The 22,057-nt window shown below is 49.6% G+C and overlaps 1 protein-coding gene across 5 annotated transcripts in view; it reads right to left on the minus strand.

Moving 5' to 3' along the window:
• Positions 1-22,057, minus strand: part of RALY (RALY heterogeneous nuclear ribonucleoprotein) — a 119,697-nt gene that overhangs the window by 84,087 nt on the left and 13,553 nt on the right. The window contains exon 1 of one of the 5 annotated variants that reach the window (XM_066978519.1): positions 229-526. The exons of the other annotated variants lie outside the window; for them this stretch is intronic. The gene's annotated coding sequence lies outside the window, so the exon portion shown is untranslated. Of the gene's footprint in view, positions 1-228; positions 527-22,057 lie in introns of those variants that run through there. 5 annotated transcript variants of the gene reach the window in all.

Below are 22,057 nucleotides of genomic sequence, written 5' to 3' on the forward strand. Positions count from 1 at the left end.
GCTGACGTGTCCCCCGGCCACCCGTGGGCTGAGCACGCCACCTGCACGGTGCCTGTCCCAATGCCACAGGTGGCAGATGTCCTGTGGGACCACTGCCCGCAGCTGCAGCCCCGGGTGGGCACACGGCAAGGTCTCTGCTCCGTGCAGACCTACGGGTGGTGATGGAGACAGCCCCCGGACCAACCCCCTGCAGCTTGTACCCGGCCCCGCACACCCACAACGTCCCACCTTGCGACTGCCAAGCTGGGCTGCACACAGGGCTCCTCCACCACTACTCCGCCACATCTCACAGGGAGGACAGAAACCGTCCCCACACATTTACTCAGCACAACCACCGATAAGACAAACTCCAAAGGGAGATTCACACCCCAGGTCCTCAGCTCAGTTACATGTTAGGGCGCAGGGGGGAAGACGCCGTGCTGACCGACACCTCCCCTTCTCCTAGGTAGGACGTGGTGAAGGGCGAGAGCTGGCTTCACGTGTTCAGGGAGGTATGAGAAACCTCAGGTCCTCGCCGGCTTTGGGGACAGGGTGTCCTGCAGCTAAAAATACAGAGACAAGTCAAAAAGTCAAGGCTAGCAGGAGGCAGTGGTGGCTGAAGACAAAAACAGATCCTGTTTATTTATCTAGCCAGTGACTATCCAGCAAGGGAGACTGAAACCTCCTCACACATGCTGCTTGCATGACTGACAGGCTCCTGCCAACTGCAGGAGTCAAATTTCTCATGCAGACCCGGGGCTTCCCTCTCCCCTTCCCTCACTGCAGGCTCACAGCCGTTCCTGTGATTATTTCTAGCTGTGGCACCACGCAGGACATTGTGCAGGAACACTGTGAAACAGCACAGGATGGGTACTGCTGCTCCCTGGGGTTGCACTGACTCGGTGCCAGAGCAACCAGGGACTTGCCAGGAGGTGCTGGGTGCATCAACCCCATGAGCTGCTGGTAAAGCCCGTAAAATCCAAGCCCCTACATGGCCCGTGCTCAGACCTGTCAAGAGTTTGGGGCATCCACGCTGAAAATCCATCCCACCTGTTAACTCAGAGCAAAGCTCTCAGAGAGGCTTTGGAGTAGCATAGCCACACGGCAAGTCTGGGAACATGTCCTGAACCGTCCCCTAGGAGACGTGCGGGGACCTGTGTCCTCCTCCTAAGTCACTTCCCTCCTGCTTTTCTTCTTCCACCTGGAGCGATGAACTTCACGGCAATTTCCTTCCTGGGCAACAATCTGGCCCTGCCTGAGCAGGGTGGTTGGACCAGGCGCTCTCCAGAGGTCCCTTCCAATCTCAAATTCTGCAAGAAGAGCTGGTTACAGCGTGCCCCAGCTGCCCCGAGCTCGCTGGCGTTTTATCCTTCACTACAATGAACAGGGACGCAGAGAGGGCTGCATCACCAGGGGAAGCTCCAGTGTGAACAGACCCATCACAACCAAAATATTACCCAAGCATTTTAATAAAGCGGGTCGACAAACCCCCCGTGCCACCTGAGACACACAGCTGCTACCAGCACATGTCTGCTTCCCACCTGCTCAGACCGGGAAGTCAAACAAACACGGCCAGCCTGAACCAGGGGAGGGCTGGATATCACGATCCAAATCAGAATTTAATCTGGGCTCCAGAGCTAAGACTTGCCAAGATGCCACGAGTACTTCTGCAGCAAATATTTGACACCTCATCCAGGAGAGGCTACTTATAGCGACGCCTTGCACGGCTTCTCATGGAATCGCAGCAATGCGGGGATGGAAAGGCTCTGGCTCAGGGCTGGGCACATCTAGCTGTGGGGCTTGGCAAGATCACCAGACTGAGTGCCCCACAGGTCCGCGAAACCACTGCAAGATCAGAACCAAACCCAGTGAGCACACAGATCCAAGTGTTTAAGTAAGGAAACAAAGTGGGAGGCTTGCTTATGACTTGCAGTTTTCCTTGTTGAGAGTTAAAATTGTTGTAGGCATTCAGCTCCTTTCAGCCAGCGCAAACAAGAGCTGACACCAACAGCCATCAAAAATAGCAAAGGATTACCACAAGGAGCCCCCTTAAACAGGCTACATGCCAGCCTAAGCTTTCCATACAGGGCAATTCAATTTAATTTGCCTTACTTCATTAACCTCAATGGATTCACACCCGAGACCAGCGCTGAAAAAAAAAATCAATTATCTATTTAACCTCATTGCCCTGATATTATTTCCTCCGCCCAATATCTGGCTCCCCACCTGAGAGCTGAATTCTTGCAGACCTGCCAGAAATTCGGGCGCAGACTCCATGCTCTAGGATAGCTTCACGCTGCACAACCGTTAAGGAAAGCACAGAGCCCAAGTCGCTCTTGCTAGAGTGATTTCAGCAAGAAGCTACTGCAGCAATATTAATAGAAAACTCCACTCAGGCCCACAAGTGCATCCGTTGCCCCTGCAACTGGCGCTCGATTGCATGGATTAAGGCTTGTGTCTTGCTATAGAAAATTGCCTCCTGGTCGGGACGCTGCAGAACTCCTGGGAGCCGACGGGAGGAATCGAGAGCCCGGCACACAGGGCAGCCGAGCCCTGACCAGCTCCCCGCTGCGGTCGGTGGTGGCTCACCAGAGCTTCCAGGAGAGCTGACACGGAAATTCAGCAAAGGCGCATCCACTGCTCCACAGCTGCTGAGCTTTGGACAGAAAACTCACTAAACCCCAGCTCAGTGCCCACCCAGATGCTCGTGCACAGCCCCACGTGCACCGCAGACCACGGTCCCTCCAAGCCGAGCACCCTCTGCCCACCCAGCAGGGTCTTTTATCCCCCACGCCACGCAGACACCTGCTGGGACCCCACCTGCAGCAGAGGCAGAGTTTCCAGCCCCACGCAGCAGTGGGGCTGTGTGGGCCTCCCGGGAACACGTGCCCAAGCTGGTGCTTGCACCGCTCCAGCTGGGGAGGCTTATATTAATTCTGCACTAAATTGGATGGTTTGTTGTACACAAGCAATTTCTTTTTTTAATGAAATGGGTGTATCATTATGATTAGGCATAGTCGTTCCATTCAGCCTTTAATTAGATTTGTGTAATTAGAAATTCACCAAATTATTTCACAGAGTGGAAAAAATATTGCTTGGATGGGGTTATATAACATCGCGGCAGATCCCGCCGTAGCTCTCAGGGCTGACTGATAACCTGAGACAAATGACATCTTCCATTTTGAAGCCATCATACAGGGCGCGTAATTCTTTACTTCTGGCAGCTTCTGCATGGCTAAGAGGCAGAAATCAGGCAGGAGCAAGTGGAAAATATGACGGCCCGTTCCTACTGGTGTTTACTGCTCAGCTCGTCACCTGCCCACCTGGGGACGTTGATGCAGCAGCTGCACGGGAAGCACAATCTGGGCTCGCTGCAATGGCCGGTGCCAGCAGGAGCACAGGGCTGAATGAAAACGTCCCCAGGGGGCTGAGATACCTCCACTGCACAAAGAAGTGAGCCCAGCCCAGCCTGCAGACTGGACAGTGCTGCAGCCGCCAGGGCACTGGTCCCGGAGCTGGGCTGGAAAGCAGTCGGCTTCATGTTCCAGAGCTGAAAAGCAACGATATCAAGAAAGTGGTTGCCTGATTTGGGCTTGTTTAGCCTACGAAAGGAAGGCTAAGAGGTGACACAGCTGCTTTCCAACAGGCTAGGCATCAGACCTTCACATTGGAGCTAAAGTAAGGTTTGCCACACAGCCACAAGCTGGCGGTGAACACTCGAGCAGTACAGCACGCAGCTACCAGCGCAGGAGAGCTGGACAGGCTCCCCTCCCATGTAAGGAGGCGGAGATGTCTAAGAAAAGCCCCCAAAGCACATGCTTGGGGTTGCTCGTGGGCAGCTGTGATACAGAAGACCTGACACTCCAAGTTGGGTGCTGCCTTGCAGTCCTTCGAGCCCACGTGCAACGTGCACCAGTGCAAGAGGTTCACAGATTCACAGATTCACAGATTTCTCTAGGTTGGAAGAGACCTCAAGATCATCGAGTCCAACCTCCGACCTAACACTAAGTACTCCACTAAACCATATCCCTAAGCTCTACATCTAAACGTCTTTTAAAGACCTCCAGGGATGGTGACTCCACCACCTCCCTGGGCAGCCCGTTCCAATGCTTAATAACCCTTTCGGTAAAGAAGTACTTCCTAACATCCAACCTAAAACTCCCCTGGCGCAACTTTAGCCCATTCCCCCTCGTCCTGTCACCAGGCACGTGGGAGAATAGACCAACCCCCACCTCTCTACAGCCTCCTTTCAGGTAACTGTAGAGAGCGATGAGGTCGCCCCTGAGCCTCCTCTTCTCCAGGCTGAACAACCCCAGCTCCCTCAGCCGCTCCTCGTAAGACTTGTTCTCCAGACCCCTCACCAGCTTGGTCGCCCTTCTCTGGACTCGCTCGAGCACGTCCATGTCCTTCCTGTAGCGAGGGGCCCAAAACTGAACACAGTACTCGAGGTGCGGCCTCACCAGAGCCGAGTACAGGGGCACAATCACTTCCCTCGACCTGCTGGCCACACTGCTTCTTATACAGGCCAGGATGCCGTTGGCCTTCTTGGCCACCTGAGCACACTGCTGGCTCATACTCAGCCGACTATCCACCAATACTCCCAGGTCCTTCTCTGCCAGGCAGCTTTCCAGCCACTCATCTCCCAGCCTGTAGCGCTGCTTGGGGTTGTTGCAGCCCAGGTGCAGGACCCGGCACTTGGCCTTGTTGAACTTCATGCAGTTGACCTCAGCCCATCGCTCCAGCCTATCCAGATCCTCCTGCAGAGCCTTCCTGCCCTCGAGCAGATCGACACACGCACTTAGCTTGGTGTCATCTGCAAACTTACTGAGGGTGTACTGGACGCCCTCATCCAGATCATCGATAAAGATATTAAAGAGGACCGGCCCCAGTACCGAGCCCTGGGGGACTCCACTAGTGACCGGCCTCCAACCAGATTTGACTCCATTCACCACAACTCTCTGGGCCCGGCCATCCAGCCAGTTTCTAACCCAGCGAAGCGTATGCCAGTCCAAGCCACGTCTGTTTTAGTGTTCAGAAATTTTTAATTCATTCATTTACTGTCTTCAGGCATTACTAATCAGAAAAATAATCCTGAAAATATATTTCTTACTCTAAGGTCATTTTCAGGAAAATACCTCCATCCGTCCATCAAATCCTATCACCAAGATAGAAGAGAGAGGACATTTTTTCCAACAAATACAATACTTGTTAAAGGTCCAGATACAGAGTGAACAGCTATATTTATAATATATATACACATTATAATAGCTATATATATATAAATACAGCTTGGAGCCCCTAAGTGTGCATGTGAGAGAACGAGTTCCTTCATGGCCTCCTGTCAAAACCACCTTACTGCCCTTCACCTCAACACTGCCCTTCCTGACGCAACCACCTCTCTTCAGAGCACTATCCTCCTCTCTCTGTCCTGGATCACCAGGCACCACTGGCTTTGTAGCAGAGGAGTTCACTAATTTCAAGATAACCTGCCCGCCACAAAGAAACATTAACATAAAACCAAGACAACATAAAAAGGTTATCTGATCAACTTTCTTTGGACATACCTAGTATAGAGCTTTCCCCTAAATCCCCTCTTTCTTGAAGGAGTATTTCTAAATTTGAGATCAACTTAATCTAGCCTCACACTTGTGGAAACGCCGCATAACTCATGTTTTACCTCCACATCTCACACGGAGGCATGGACGAAGTGCCACTGCTGGAGAAAAGCCAGCTGACACTACACGTCACCCTCTGGATAGCACCAGCCTCAGTGTCCTGCCACCAAAGAAATGGTGTCTCACTTTAAATATTACTGTGCTCGGCCAAAAATGTGGAGGGAAGTCCAAGCTGGCATCAAGCACTGCCTTGTTCGTCCCCTCTGTCTGATCAGCACATGTGGGGACCCTCTGGCAATGTTCTTTGCAGGCCTGCCCACTAAAAACGCCCCCACTGATTCCCCAAAGGGCTTACCTGGTGCAGCGCACAAGCTAAGGGAACAAAGGATGGAATAGCAGGGAAATTGTCAGCTGAAGGACACGGGAAAGCATAAACTCAGCATTTTTTCCTTCACTTTATGTGTATCTCTTAACAGTGCTGCTGCGAGCAACACCAACCTTGCATCTCCATATGTTTGCAGTGGACCCAACCCAGTGGTTACTGATTTCTCTTGAAGTGTTCATGGAGCCCCTGGATGTCTCAAGTCTCGTTCCTGAGAGCTCTGAAATCTACACTCTGGCTCAGCTCTGTCTGTGCTGAGGTAAGGCAGGATTTGAAAGACGCTGGAAAAGACAGAAAAAGGATGCTCTAACCTGTGGAATCTTAGAATCATTAAGGTTGGAAAACCCCTCCAAGATCTTCTGGTCCAACCATCCCCCTATCACCACCATCACCCACTAGCCCACGGCCCTAAGCACCACGTCCAACCTTCCTTTGAACACCCCCAGGGACGGTGACTCCACCACCTCCCTGGGCAACCCATCCCAATGCCTGACTGCTCTTTCTGAGAAGAAATGTCTCTTCATTTCCAACCTGAGCCTCCCCTGGCGCAACTTGAGGCCATTCCCTCTAGTCCTATCACTAGTTACCTGTGAGAAGAGGCCGACCCCAGCTCCCACAAATCCTTCCTTTCAGGTAGTTGCAGAGAGCAATGAGTTCTCCCCTAAAGCTCCTCATGAGCCTTCTTCTTAGATGTTTTCCATTACACTGCCTCTCAAGGACCAGTGCTGTGGTGGGTGGGAAAACGGGGAGCCAATTACACAAACAACAACGATACACAGCACAGCATTTGATTAAGGAGCACTTTAAAGAAACTCCTTAACAAACATTTGAAGGACCCCTCATAGATGTTTGCAGTCATATTTGGAGCTAATTTAAACAAAACGTTTATTTGCACAACCAAGGAAGGGTCAAATTATGAAGCGAAGTCTTGTTTTCTTCCTCTTCCAGAGCCTTCCCCCAGGTCCCTGCTCCTCCCACATCTCCCAGCCCTGTCTGCAGGGATCGGACTCTCCCTTCCCACCTGCAAGCTTTTAGGCCAGAAGTGCTCATTTGCTCATTGCAATCACAAGGCAGAGTAAATCTTAGAAACCCTCTTAACTTATCAGGCCAATCACAAATAAGCAGCGCAGCTTGAATTTCAAACATTTTTTGAAGCTGAAAGCCACTTGATGAACATGTCTGGGAGAACAGACGAACAAGTCTGGCAGAAGTCTCATCTCTGAAGCCGTGGCTGGTACAGCAAAGGCAGCAGTATCCACAGGAGCTCCTGGCTATGCAGTGTAGCTGCTTACCCCAGCATTAGGCACATTAAACCATGTCTCCCTCCCACAAAAGAAGAAAAAAACAACAAAGAAAGCATCGTGGGAGCACAGAAATCTAGTGCTTTAGTGCAGTACCAAAATCTTGGGCAGCCATCAAATGACTTAAGTTTTTCCAAGTTTCTCTTCCTCCGAACAGCCTACGTCTTTGTGCAGGATGCTTCACAAAGTAATGTAACAATAAAACAATAACAGTAAACAAAGCGTAGGTGCAAAAGGTATTTGTACAGTAAGCTGGGACTTAGGAGAGTGCAATTTCACTTTACTTAAAAGCAGAAATACTGAATTGTAGCACAAAGCTACCCCTCAAAACAGTCACTACAAAACATACGTGAGGTGAATGGTTCTAAAAGGAGGAAAATGAAGATGAGATTGCAAAAATAAATAAATAGAATAAATCGGGGCTGAGTAATCAGCTGGTCCCAGCAGAACTCAGACCCACACACCTGAGACAGACCTTTGACCCTCTGTTTCTATGACATCCAAGAATGAATCCCGGATATTCAAATACTCAGTCTTTCAGAACTTCACAGCTCTCTGGTGGTTTTCCTCTGGAATAGTTTCCTCTGTTCAGGACTAAAACAAAGGGTCATTTTTCATAAATGACTAGCTGGATTGCCCACAATTGCCAAGGTCTGGGCAGAGTGCTGGCCACGCTTAGGTCTCTGGAACCAGCCCCATGACAAAGAGTTTGGCCACTTTAGCCACTGTGTCCCAACCTGAACCCATGCTGGGCTCTTGCACCGCGCCTCTGGTGGCCTCCCCACCTGCACTGGGCACTTAGGACCTCAAGGGACAAAGCCAATGATCACCACTAAGCCCCTCTTCCATAGACCAGGGACTGAATTCCTAACCCAGAGAAGCTTTTCACATCTCAGCATACCATTTTTTCTGCCTGATTTGAATTTAATGCTTACGAAAAAAAAAGATAAAGCAAAAAGTGTCTTCCAAATTCCCTGTAAACCAAAAACGCTGAGAAGGCATGGTTTAGGTAAATTCTATTTGAGAACCCCAAACTTCTACCTGAGGACATTTGAAATTGCTTAGATTCACCACGATGCCCTAATAATAGAAATACAAACATGAAAAAAACCTCTACCACAAGCTGTAACTTGAAACAAAGAAGCTGAATTTACAAAACAGACTTTGGAGTGGGGTGGGACTTTTTTATTTTCAGTTCAACGTTTTTCCTGCAGGAAACTGGCACTGAAATCATCTATGTTTTTCCAAGCATTTCAAATTTGATGTAAGAAACTATTTTATGAAAAAGATGGCATTCAGGGTTTCTTTTGGACCGATTACGTGAAACAATCTTGCAATGACTAAGTATTGATTTACCTAAAGGTAGTAAGTGGGTGGTAATTAGAAGAGGGCAGCTTTTTATACACTCAGGAGAAATGCATGTTCACGACAGTGCATCCCACATGGCGCATAACACCACCACAGGGCCACCAGAATAGGTCTGCCCTTGCCAAAAATCCTTGCCCAGTAAGGTAGTAACCTTTCAGTTGCTATTGCAGTGTACTCAGGAATTTCCTGCTTTCTTAAGATTTTGGGGTTTTGTTTCTTTTTGTTGCTAACCACGCTGGAACCAGTCACCGGAGCTTCCTGCGGCTGCTGGGAGCAGGCCCACTACCCTCCAGTGACGCAGGACAGCTTCACCCCTCTCCAGTTGTCTTCCACTTACAGGACCTAGGCGAGACTCAGCTGCGCACTCGGTGCGGTGCAGCAAGGCCTGCAGGAAAGGGCCGGCGGGACTGAGATGGGGAAGCCCAGCGGGGAGGGACCACCCGAGTCAGGCACGAGGCAGCCCTCGCAGGCTGCTGACAACCACAGGGCCTTTCAAGTGAGCACCAGCCTACAACACCATTCCCAGATCTCTCCACCATGTCTTTGGGAATGTCACCCTGGCACCTAGACGAGTTCTTTGGAAACGACGTAGGAAATGCGGTTTGCTAGGGGAGAGCAGCATCGGGTCTGCCTGGATAAGGCACAGGGAGGATCTCACTGTCCTCAGCTGCACAGCAGGAGGCCGGGGAGAAGATGGAGCCAGGCTCCCCTCAGCGGTGCGCGCAGACACCACAGGAGGCCCTGAGCACGAGCTGGCACATGGACAAGCACGTTTACCATGACAGCTGTCAAACGTTGGAGCACAGGCCCACAGGAGTGGTGATACGCCCATGGCTGGACATATTTTGAGCAATCTGTTCTAATCTGTTTCTGTTTTGAGAAGGGACTCAACCAGGGACCGCCACAGGCCCTCTCCTACCTAAACTACTCCATCCTGTGAGGTTAGGAGAACCGTATTGGGGTGGCAGAACCTTCCTCTTGGTCCCGAGATGCCTGAAGGACAGCAGTCCTTCATCTGCAGAGCAACAGGCAAACCAACAGGGAACATTTTAATTGTAATTAAATGTGAATGTCTTTTCTGAAGGGCTACAAAGGGCTTCCTGAACACACTGTTGAAATCAGAGGGAATGACAGACCCCTAAACGAAATGCCAGCCCTTCGTTCAGAATACCACGTGTCACCTGTAATACAATCCCTACCACAAGAACTAGAGCAGTCCTGTCCCCCACCCTGGTTTCTGCATTGTGCATCGTCTACAAAGCAACTCAAAACTTCCATGAAATCCAAAACACAAATTGCTCGCTAAGCCCCATGACTCGATAGCAGATTTCGCAGCTGGTTCACATTCAGGGACCTGGTGTGAATCCTGCAGCTCATGGTCGCAGCAGGAGTGGCTCCAGCAGTTGGAAAACTCCCGCAGGTGAGGCGAGGCGCTCTCCCTGGCGAGACAGCGGGGTCTGGAGAGCCCCGGCAGTTCAGCCGAGGTCAAAGCAATGAGGCAACCGCAACCGTCCCCTGCTTGCTCAGCAGCTTTCAGCTGGGTTCTCCTGGCTCACTTTACTGACACAAACGGTTTAAACCCTGCCAGGACAGACAGAAGCAGCTGTGCACAGAGGGAACATCCTCAAGCAGACATCCAACATTTTGGAAAGGGTCTTGCTTAGGGAGCACCCCAACATGAGTTTCTTTCCCATAGGAAATACCTACCATGACTTTGAAAGAGCTAACCCGAGTCCTGAGCTCCTTCCTTCACCTGAGCAGTTTCTGATGCCAGCCGAGCTCCTGCAACAGCCGCAGCACTCGCCTCCTCCCTCTGCCAACACTGGCTCCCCCAGACCCCCAGCTGTTGGGCCCCTGCTTTCCAGACGCCTCAGCACACAGCAGGGGCGAGCCATTACAGTTCACACCAGGCTACGCGACCCCATGCACGGACACGAGCTGGGATCCTGGGAACACTATCTCAGAGAGTGGGAGAGGCAGCCCCCGCTGCCATCTCCGCGATGACAGTCCTGCTGTGCCCTTCAGCGAGGGTGGAGCTGCCACGGATTAATGGGAGTTTGTCACCACCTGCTGCCTTCTGTTTCTGCACCCAGCAGATGTGACAGCCCAGCCCTGCAGGGGTCCTGACACATTGCCCCAACATCCCTCCCTTCTCTCCTGGGCAGGCTGACTGCCCATCACTGTTGTGTCTTTAGGAAGAGAGAAGGATGCTAAGTATGTGTCTGCATAGCCAAATGGAACAGTCCCAGCAAGATGGGGAGGTGTAACGATGCCGTAACGAGCTTGCAGGAGAGAGCATGGCTAATAAATGTAGTGGTTGCTGCCAGCCAAAATCTGCCCTGCTTTCTATGGTCACAAGCCTGTGCCTTTCATGGACTACAGTCACGCCATTCTCCCAGGCAGCCTTGTCCCAGGAGAGAAAACACACTGATGTCTGTTTCTTAGGATCACGTCCCTCTTCAAACACAAGCAGTAAGTGCTTGCAGCTCCCCCAGACTTCAGTGGGACTTCTGGCATCCTCCAGAAAGAGCTCAGCACACATGGCAGCAGTCCACAGATGCCCAGCTCAGCAGCTCGGTGAGCAGCTCTGGGCACGGAGATGTGAGGAGCTGGCCCTTCACGTGCCACTGTCTGTTCAACATAGAGCTAGAATGCTGAGAAATAAAAGATCAAGATCATTCATGCAGCCAACAGCCCAGAAACCCCCCAAGGGTGAGGACTGGTCTCCACAAACCCAGGAGTCCCCTGTGGGACAAGCAGCTTTCCCCATCACTTCTGCTCTAAATACAAACAGAGCAGACTTCCAGACCCATGTGCATGAGGCATGTGAAAGCAGCTGTAGGACATACGATTCCTTGATAAAATCTTAGTTATGGTCTTAGTCCCATATGGGAATTGCACTTGTGTGCAAGAAAGGTGGGTTTTAGCTGCCAACAAGAAAATAAAAATAATACAAAATTCAAGCCACCATAACAGGGACTTTCACTCCTTCCAAATCATTATTTACTTGCCAGATCAAAGTACAGACTAGGAGCACTTGGTCCAGTGAGAGCACTTCTTGAATGAGGGTCTCTGGAGCAAAATAAAGGGAAAAATAGCCAAGAAAAATAATGCAGTATCAGATACAAGGATCTGCTGATAGGGACTGAGACTCTCAGCCGAGTAAAAGAACAGGGAAAAGCGGTTGTAAGCTTCTATTTGCTCTCAATTTTTCTCCCAGTGATTGATGGACGGAGGGCTGCTGGGGCCAGGCAAGAGGAAGAAAGGCCACGGCAGCACCCCTCCAAGATTTAAAAAGGAAAGTCCGGACACAGGCACACAAGTGATTGATATCCATGGATCTCTCGGAGCCACGTCAGTCTGAACAGGGCCTGTAACGCTGTTCCTGCAGCAGGACCTTCCTCCAGGGACACCAACCAGCTACATTTACACTGCTGCTCTTGCCTTATGCCCAGCCACCCCATGATGTCTGCAGTCTATAATTTCCAGTTATATCTGGCAAATAAAGAACATCCCTGGTGTCCCCGTGCTTTCGGGAGGAAGGCAGGACCACGGCCCTGCACTAGTAGGAGCCAGTGCCTGCTCCCAGCCAGCCCAGGAGATTGTGATTTAGCAAAGGGCAGCCTCTTGCTCTGTTTGCCTTTCTGCCCATTCTCCCAGAATCCAGTTTAAACAAATTTTATTGGTACTAAGTGCTGTGGTAAACGTACGGCAGAATACATTAGAGAGGAAGCCACGTATCTTTATATGACAAATGTCTACATATAAGGTTCAGCACCTAACTTTATTGCTGGCATTACACACGGCTTGTCTTTCTGCCTTCCCTCCATCTGTTGTTAGGCTTGGCTTTTCAGAAGTGCCCAGGGAAGGTAGATGGGACTACTAAATACCCTTGGAAGTCACTAAGATGCAAGTCAGTAGACACTTGGGCTCTACTGAAAGTCCTGCCGTTAAACACGGTGTATTAAATTCAATCTTGCCTTCATATTATGCCTTGCATTGCAAGGGAGCCCCAAACACTTTGCAAACACGACATACGCTGCCTGATCTTCACCTGTTGAGGCACACCTGGACTGCAGTCAGGCTGCTACTCAGCATCCCCCGTGACAGTGCAGAACTGACCTTCCCCAGAGCCACTGATTAGCCATCAGCAGGGCAGCATCCCAGGCACCCCCGGCCTCCTCCTGCCTGCCAGGCTGCTGCTCCTCCTCTTGCATAAAAAAACAAAAAACGAAAAACCAAAAAAAAAAACAAACAAACAAAAAACCATAGGCTTTCAATGAAAAAAGCTTCCATGAGAAATTATGCTCAGCCAAGTTTCTCAGCCCATCTGCTTACAGGGCACAAAGGCTCTTCTACATACAATCACCACTGAAGTTCAAGGCTGACTTTCTTCCTGGGGTCTATGGACAGGAGGAATAACAATTACAGATATATAATTTTTTTTTAATGTACTTTTCTGCTACACAGATTAGAAAGTGTTGCATAGATTGACACTGCACAGACAAGCATTAGAAATCCAGGGCTCACCGGAGAAGGAAAGATCAGACAGGCTTGAGACGTTTCTCTGACTGCACCATGTCTCCGCAGAGAACCAGAGAGGTCCACAGAGACCCTACTAGCTGCCAGGCACCTGAAAATTATTTTTCTTATTTCTTCCCATTCATAGGAAAGATGCTTTTAACCTCATCTCTTTTTAATAGTGTGAATGGTGCTAAAATTACCCTGGACTCTAAAGTCCATCCATTATTTTCACCCAACCTCTGGCCACAGCGCCTCCTTAAAACTGCAAGAACTGAGCACTTCCTTGGGATTTTTGTGCCAGTCCACCTCAAACCTCCCTGCGATCTTTTGTCTCTGCCTCATCACTGATGCAGAAATGCTACAGAGATGCCAGACTTATCTGTATCGCTGTCACTCCAGTCCATTATCTCAGCAGTCTCAAATGGGCATTTTTCCACCATGAAAGCAAGTTGCACAGATGAGCAGCAACAAAGCATTTTGCTTACACCAGGAGCCCGGAAATCTTCTGTGACACCAGAAAAGGGCTTCTCTGGGGCTCAGACTGATCACGGCCAGATAATCAGGCAATAGCTCGCCGAACTGTGTGGATCAATTCACACCCACATTTTAAGCTATGAACCCCTGTGACTTGCAAAGCCATCTCTCTCCGCAGCTGCTTTTTACTGGGCTTCTCTCTACTGCAACTAGAGGCAACTCCCTGCCTTTGGCTCCTGCGTCTGGAGATGTCTCCGCTGGACAGATGGTGACCTGGCCATCTCCAACTAGCAGCACCAAAGGCAGAGATGGCAGCAAGGATAGTTTGGCCACATCCAGTCTGGGGTAGGGAGACAAGAGCCACAGCAACACCCAGGTGGTTGCAAACCGATGCAACCCTCCTCTACTCAATACCTCTGCCTGTTGCTGGCAGGCTGGAGCGTGACACAGCAATACTTCAGAGCAAGGCAGCAAAATAAAAATGCTCACCATAAAGCATGAAGACAGCACTAATTCACCAAGAAATGGAAGATTTTGGGGGGTGGGGTGGTGTACAGAAAAGGCTGGTAGGGAGAGGTAAAGGAGAACGGTTCAGAGAAGGCAGCTGGAAGCAGAGCAAATGCAAGCACTCGCTTGCTACTTGCATCCCGAAGCCCCTCGTGCTGCAGAGGCAGGGCACGCACTGCACCCACAGGGCTGTTCAGCATGAGCATCCCTCTGAAGCACACACTTCAGAAGGTCACAGACGGGTCCAAGCAGCTGGACCTGCATGGAGAAGGGAATCGGTGCTGACTTTCTGTTCCCTTATGAAAGCACAGGCAGCAGCTGACAGCCCAGCTCCTGGCCCCATCCAGGCCCTGCCACCTCTTCTCCTCGCTCAGCGCTCGGGACGGGCAGAGACCTGACAGCCCCCCATCCTGGGGGCTGCTGCCCTTAACTCACCCCAGCAAACGGTGCAAGCTCAGCCTTGCACCCAGCCAGAGGCAGGATTCACACACACAACCTGCAATCTTTCAGTCCTCCTTGTCTTTAGATGGTCTTAAAAGCAGCTCAGCACTTCTAATCACAAATGCAGTCGCATGGAGCCTTATCAAGGGGCCTATGCAAGCCAAGCATGACAGTAAAGCTTGGAACACCGCATGTATTCCCCCAAGATGCTGGGTGTGGGACGTCCCTCTGTCAATCTCTCATTGAACCCACCACCCTCTAATTTTACCAAACGGCAAAGGACTCAAATCCAAACCTTGTCTCCAGCAGCACAATATCTTGCTTTGATGCAACACAGACATGCACAACCACCCCTAAGTGCACACAAAGCAGGAGAAACAAGGCTTAGAAATATAGTAGTAAAGGGCATTTTCCTACCAATTCACTGCTCTTGGGTCCGGATAGCAGCATCCATATAAGCATCACAAGGAAAAATGGTTTGGAGGGAGACCCTGGGGAGCCAACCTGGGTACACATGGCTCTCCAGGTCCAGCTGCAGAACCCAAGGGACACGGTGGCGCCTTGAGGGTATTATTTACCGTATAGATATGAGATATATACTCAGATAGAAATAGGTAGCTTTGTCCAACATCTTTAGGAGAAGCAGGATGAGAACTCAGCTCTTTGGACCCCTTGCAATGCCTCTGCTACAAGTCCAGCAAGCTTCTCCTCTTTTTTTTTGTTTCCACGGCACTCTCACCTGCAGGTTTCAGACTCTTTGTTGACTGCTCACCCACAGACAGGCAAGGATGAGGATGAGATTCACGGGCCTCAAAGCAAGGCTCTGCACTCGAACACCTTGATTTCCAAGAGAAGTCTGGGTACAGGCATTGATCCTCACAAACACAAACTCCTCTGCATTCAGAGCCATTCCTCTGGACAATGAATTTCCTTTTGCTGCAACTTTGTAGGCTGAAAAAAATCTGGTATAGCTCAAGACAGCATTTGGGATGGTATTGTGCTCGCCCCACCCCCAAATTCGAGGTTCCAGTCTCAGAGCTAACACCTCTTGAGAGCCAGGACGAAGCCTTGGCTCCCCAACTTTATACAAAAGATAAACACCAAATATTGAGCCTTTCATAAATCAGCAATTGATGTTACAAAAAAAAAAAAAAAAGTAATTACTTTACAGCTATCTTTAAGGCCATTGCTCATTTTGGTCCTAGCTCTTCTGCAGGCTTCTCAGAGCACAATGAATTAATTGGGGTATTGAATTAGCGAGGTTAGATCCAATTACCTCAATTTGACCCAGATGCTTTAACCAACATTTTTCTAATATACGGGAGCTCGTTATCATGCAAATTCACCTCTGCCCCAAGTAGAAAAGTGATCCATCTCAGAGCAGCCTTTCCACGTGCGCCTCGCTGACCCTTGGGCGCCTTGTCATCCCTTGGGTGGGGGGGGGCAGCCCCACAGCCACCGCTACCCAGACTCTGCAGCACCTCAAGGGAGCACTCTTTCCATTTCCACTGAAATTCAGAGCCGGAGGAAGGAGAAACACACTTCTTGCAGCAGCTGGCCCTAAGAAAACTCCAGAGAGCTGAAGAGGTTTCTCAGTACCAAGGGGCAGCTGCCGGGAGGTGACAGCACCTGGCGCAGGCGCAGCAGGCCGCACCGCTCCCCTCCACATCCCAGAGGCGCTAACAGCAGTCACCAGCAGCAGCCACAAACATTTAGGCACCTAAGGGACGTGTGTTAGCCACACCACGTGAACCTCTTCTCCTTACAAGGAGGAAACTCCTAAAAGATTAGCAGGCGAGGAGAAAATTGAGGGAACAGCAAGGATATCTTTGGAGGACGAGCAGCGGACACAAAGGTAAATGCTAACGCTGACGCTGTCAAATGAGAAGTCACAACTTCAGCTGGACCGACACAGATCACGTCACCAAGCTCACAGCAATCCTGGACAACAGGGGTTTTGGCAAAAAAATAAAAATAAATAAATCTTCAACAGAACAGTTTCCATTTTCCTGAGAATATGTGCTACTATGTTGTTGTTGTTACTTTTTTTCCTCTCCCCTCTCTGCAATAAGAAATACAACAGAAAAAAAGAGCTGTTTGTGTTTTTTTTTATGAACTAGTATTTCAAAACATCAAACTCATCCCCATTTTGATATGCTGTTTAATGGCATTCAGCAGCGTGTTCTAGGATGGTGCTGCAAAACAAAACACTGCAACAAGAAACAGCAGATCCTCTGAATTTATTTTTATTCTGCAATGACTGCTTTTCCTCTTTCAGGTGTTCTTGTCAAAATGTCAGATATTGAAGCTTTAGCCTCTCCTGCAGACAAGTTCCCATTTCCAGAAAACCTCTGAAGAGGGTGGTGGGGTGCTGCTCTCCGCCTGCCAGCAGCAGCAGCTCTGGGTAGGGCCGCAGCCCACAGCAGGAGACCACCCCGCTCCTGTCCAGAAGGGACACCTTCTGCTAGGCTGGATTGTCCAAAGCCCCATCCAACCTGACCCTGAACGCTTCCAAGGATGGGGACAACTGGGTCCACAACTTCTCTGTGCCACGTTAGAAAAGACACAGCTCAGCCTCCGTGTTTCTTGCTGCAGCCTGTTGGGTGCTACGCCTCTGACTCGCTAAAAGCCAGCCCTAAGCCTCATCTCTCATAGCAAGGAGGCGTCGTGCAACAGGGCCTCACACATGGCCTTCCTATGGGAGGTCACTCCACCTCCCTGCATTCATCTGGCACCCCTAAATCCCTGGGCTTGGATGCCCGAGGTCCCCTCCTAGGGCTTCCCGCGCCGCCGCAGGACTGACAGAGCTGGCATGCCCTCCTGCAGCGCGGGGCGGCCCCCAGCTCCTTGCATCAGCAGCACCTACCACGGAGGGAGGGCCTGGTCAGGGTCTCACCTCTCCCTGGTCCCCAAAGGCAAGAGTTAGAGCTGAAGATGCAACTTGTGCAGGGCTGGGGTGGCTTCCCCCCTTACACCCCCACTAAATATATACGTGAAATAGACCAAAGCAAACACACTCATTGAATAAGTGCTCACTGCTGTGAAGAAGAGTTGCGTAACCCAGCCATGAACCCTTCCTGCCTACTTCTGATTGAAATCATGCATATGTATATATATACATATTTTATCTTCCCCTGACATTCTCTTATAACAACTGCCAAGCCTACCAAATGCAATTAAAAGTAAAAGTCTCTCTTAAATTCTTTCCCTTCTTTTGAACAGGTTTCATCATCTTTGTTATTTATTTTTTTAAATAAAAAGCCCTGAAATGGAATAGCAACTGAAGTCAAAACTTCAACAAACACAAGTTGATATGCAGGAACAAAACCCCAGCCTGACTGAATAGCTGTTCCTCCAGGATTCCCAGACACACAGTCTTAGAGATCCAGGGAGCGGAGGGGCTTTGTGCACAAAGCTACAAAATAAAAATGAAATGTTGTGTTGGGCCAAGAAGAAAGCAAATTAATAAGGGTATTGCTTTCTGCAAGTACCAGTTTCAGCTGGCTGTGTTACTTCCTGCAAGTCTAACTGGGAGGGGAGGCAGGTAGCCCAGCAGTTGCTTAGTAAACTTTATCATTATATTCCACAAGGTCCCAATTTTCCCTGCTACATTGAATTCACTGTGCCTTGGCATACTCTACTGTTTTTCAGTCTGTTCTCCTTCCTCATGTGCCTCCCCTCATTTTACTGTGACATCCAGGTCTGGCTACCCAGAAGCCTTCCTAATCCCTATAGGACCGGGCTGGAGAAATTCTCCTGTCCAGCCCCACGAGAAGCAGCAGGACAGCACGCTGGAGCATCACCGTGCGGTAGGATGCCATTTGCTTTATGAACGCAGCTACAAGGCTGCATCCAAGGCCAGTTACGCTGTGACTATCCGTAAGCGAAGGCTGTGCTTGCCAGTCCAAGGCAGCCCTTCTCCTCCCTGCACAACCCCATGGAGCAGGTGGCTTTGCATACGTGGAAGGAGCATCCTGCACGTGCCTCTGTGTTATGGCAAGAGCAGATGGTCTGAAGATAGCAGAGGTAAGAGTCAAGCAAAAGCTGAAGCCATAAAATAAACGAATTGTTCATCTGTATCTGCATCAATGCATGCACCAGGCACGGCAGAGGTGTGCTGTAGGTGGCACGGCCATCAGCATGTGTACAAGTGGAAAAGGCACTCCAGCATCAGGAAAAGGAAACAAGACCAGGGCGGACAGCACCTCACACCTCTCCAACAAGGTCTTGGCTGCGCTCCACTCTCTGCATCACTTGGGTCCTGCATCACCAAGGTCCTCCCCGCAGCAGACCTCTCTCTCTGTCCCTCCCAGCAGAGATGGAAAGGTGATCAGCAGCCCCACCTCGGCTGCTTTTCTTCACCAAAGAAGTCGTTCTTTCACGACGCCAGTTCTGGTGGAAGGCAAGGCAGACGCAATGGCTTTGCTAAGATCGGTGTCCTGAGATACTTCCTGCCAACACGAGTCCGTGCCCAGTTTTAACCGCACCTTGTGTGACAAAGTGTCGTTGTCCTCAGGTCCGTACCCTGATGGGTCGCCTTCCCACACAGCCTGGCACTGAGATGGTATTGATCATTTCCTAATTAAGCACAAAAACATCTACCCCTCCAACCATAAGGTCACACGCAGACTGCTCTCTGGAGTGACTCCTCACTGGCTCGCCGCCAGCTTCCATGCATGCCTCTGGACAGTACTGAGGATTTATACACTTCATCTTCTGTCATTTTCTACCCTGGAGGAAGCAAGCCTCTAAATTGAATTATCACAAAGAAATCAATTCCAGATCAAACCTCTGTGAAATTATAATTGCTTTAATGATCTGCAGGCTGGAATAGACAGGGCCCAGGGAAAGCGCCACATAATTTTCCCCTTCTATTCATAAAATTCCTATAGGAATCAGCCTTTGTTCGCAGGGAGCATTAGTGTTTTCTAATTATGTATTAATTTAATCTACTATTAATTTTCAATTATTGTTATTACACAGGCACTTCCTTTTCCCCCGATATGAGTGCAATGTAAGATGCTGAATTCCAAATAGCTCTGTGGTAAGCTGACAGGCAGCAGATTAGCCTTTAAAAAGAAAAAAAAAAAAAGACAAAAAAAACACACAAAAAAAAACTTCAACAACTAATTTTGATGAAGACATTCCAACCAAACAAAAAGGAATATAAAAAGAGAGAAACAAACCTTTCTGACTCATCCAAAAATGCTATCAGCAGCCTGATTCGCCTAGAGGCTTAAATCACTCAGGTACAGCATGTCTGTGAAGTCTTTCATTACAACTGACATTTTGACAAGCATAAAAAACCTACAACAACCCAACTCACAACATCATGGTCAGTTAAAAAATAATTATTAACCACATAACAAAGACATGCAAGGAAATGAAGTTTCAGTAACTTCTTTCCTCTCTAAAGATGCTACTGGATGTTGTATTAAAAAAAAAACAAACAACAACAATCAAGTATCCTCTCTTTATTAATTGTAGTTGCAAAAATATATTAGGATTTTCTTCATTACACATTAGGAAGAAGATAACTGACACTACTGCGACCAGAGCTGGCCTGGATGGAAGGCAGGAGCTTCTGCAAACACGGATGGATTTAATTCTTGAATTTCACATTCCAGAGATTCTGCTCATCAGAAAGCTGCTGGCTATAGGGGTAGACTCTCTTGACGATGGAAAAAGATACCAAGGGGGAAGAGGAGGCACCTGGAAAGCACAGGGCATTTCAACCCCATCAGCTCCTCCTGCCTTTTCCATAGATTCTGGGGGGAGAGGCTCACAAGAGGGGATGGAGAACGCCTGCTTGTGGGCTCTGGGCCAGCCTGCACTGGCTGGCAGAATGCGCTCACATTTGCCATACACAGCGAGAATCACATCCAAGAACCAGGAAGCTAGTGAGACTTTCCAAAGGTTTCAATCGCTTCGGATCAGACAGATTCACACACTTCCAGCGCGCATTCAAAACAAAGAATTAAGCAATTAACGAAATACTGTGAAATAAAGGCCTGGGAAGTGCCACATCCTTTGCTGGTATAATACCGCGCTTGATGAGCCCATCGGAGCGGAGACCAAGCAGCGTTGTAACGATGACCAAAGCTCCTGCAACAGCACATATGTGCGCGTCCTGCTAGGGCTGTGCTGCACCAACCCTGTGGAAGAGCCTTCCTGCAGCCCTGCTTTGAGGGCTGGGACATCCACCTTGCCCGACCAGCTCTGGGAACTCACTTTGACCATCACCGAGCCGAAATGAACCTCTCACCATCCAACGACGTGACAAAGCTGGTTTGACACAAACTTGGAGCATGTGGATCACCCCAGAAGCACGCAGCTACCCCATCCCCTGAAACACGAGGTCTGTCACGCACACAGAAAGGAGCAGGGAGACTTCTGGACAAAGAAGAGGAGATGTCCATTTCTGCATGAATAATATAATACTCAGGCTGACTTCGGAGGTCAGATGATGTCTTTTGAGTAGTGTGGCCCAGGACTACTGGCAGCTGCTCTGGCTCCACCAGGGCACTATTTATCACAGAGCTCCATTCTTCTATTACATTATTGTGAAATCAAAGCAGCTCTAGTGAAATCAGAAGAATAACACCCAATTCATACCAGAGTATCAGAAAGCTAAATCTGGCTTGTCAGCTGTAAAAGTGTTTTGGGATGAAAAAAAGTTACACAGTGAATAAAATATTCTTGATGAAAGGAAATAGCTCTTTTTGTGTGCTCTACCTGGCTCCCCATATCAATGCTGCCTCCGTAGGCAGCCTGAGATCAGCTGGATTTTGGCTTGCCTGGAAGCCCGGTCCGCAGTAGGCGGCCGCAGCCCTTTGAGGATGAGCACTGCGCCTCCCAGTCTGTCCAACATCTGACACATGCCATGAGCAAGCAAAATAGCAGGGCAGATTATCACGGCCCGTCCACAATGCAGACAGCGAGAGATGGAGACAGCTAAGATTTCCCCTGGAACACCAACGGGGCTTGCACAGGCAGTTACGTGCTCCAGTGCATAAGTGATAGAGATAAATGAGAAATTTGGCCTGGAGGCCATTCTTCCAGAGCAGAATGGACTGCCACCACGAAGACCAAGAATTCAGCAAACTTTGAAGTCAAATTGGTCTGTTCTAGAGAGAAAGCCAACAAGCACGGGTATCTTCAACAAACAGAAGTACCTTCCTCTGCCATTTTTGTGCTAATCCCCATGAGACAGGATCCTAATCCTGAAGATCTATGGCATGGGTCAGGAGAACAGTCCAAGTACTACATCCTAAATAACCCCCATAGCTGCGCAAGACAAACCTCAGGCACCCAATTCCTTCGGCTAAGGAGTGAGCTAGGATGAACATCAGGCTGCTCACCGGCGTGTTCTTTAAGAAGGGGACAAAGTGACACCCATAGAGCCATCACGCAGAGTCACCTCTGTTTGGCATTTCGTCTGCCTTTCTAGGAACGAGGTCAACCCT

This window comes from Anser cygnoides, chromosome 16 (genome assembly GCF_040182565.1).
Source record: "Anser cygnoides isolate HZ-2024a breed goose chromosome 16, Taihu_goose_T2T_genome, whole genome shotgun sequence".
Lineage (NCBI taxonomy): Eukaryota > Metazoa > Chordata > Aves > Anseriformes > Anatidae > Anser > Anser cygnoides.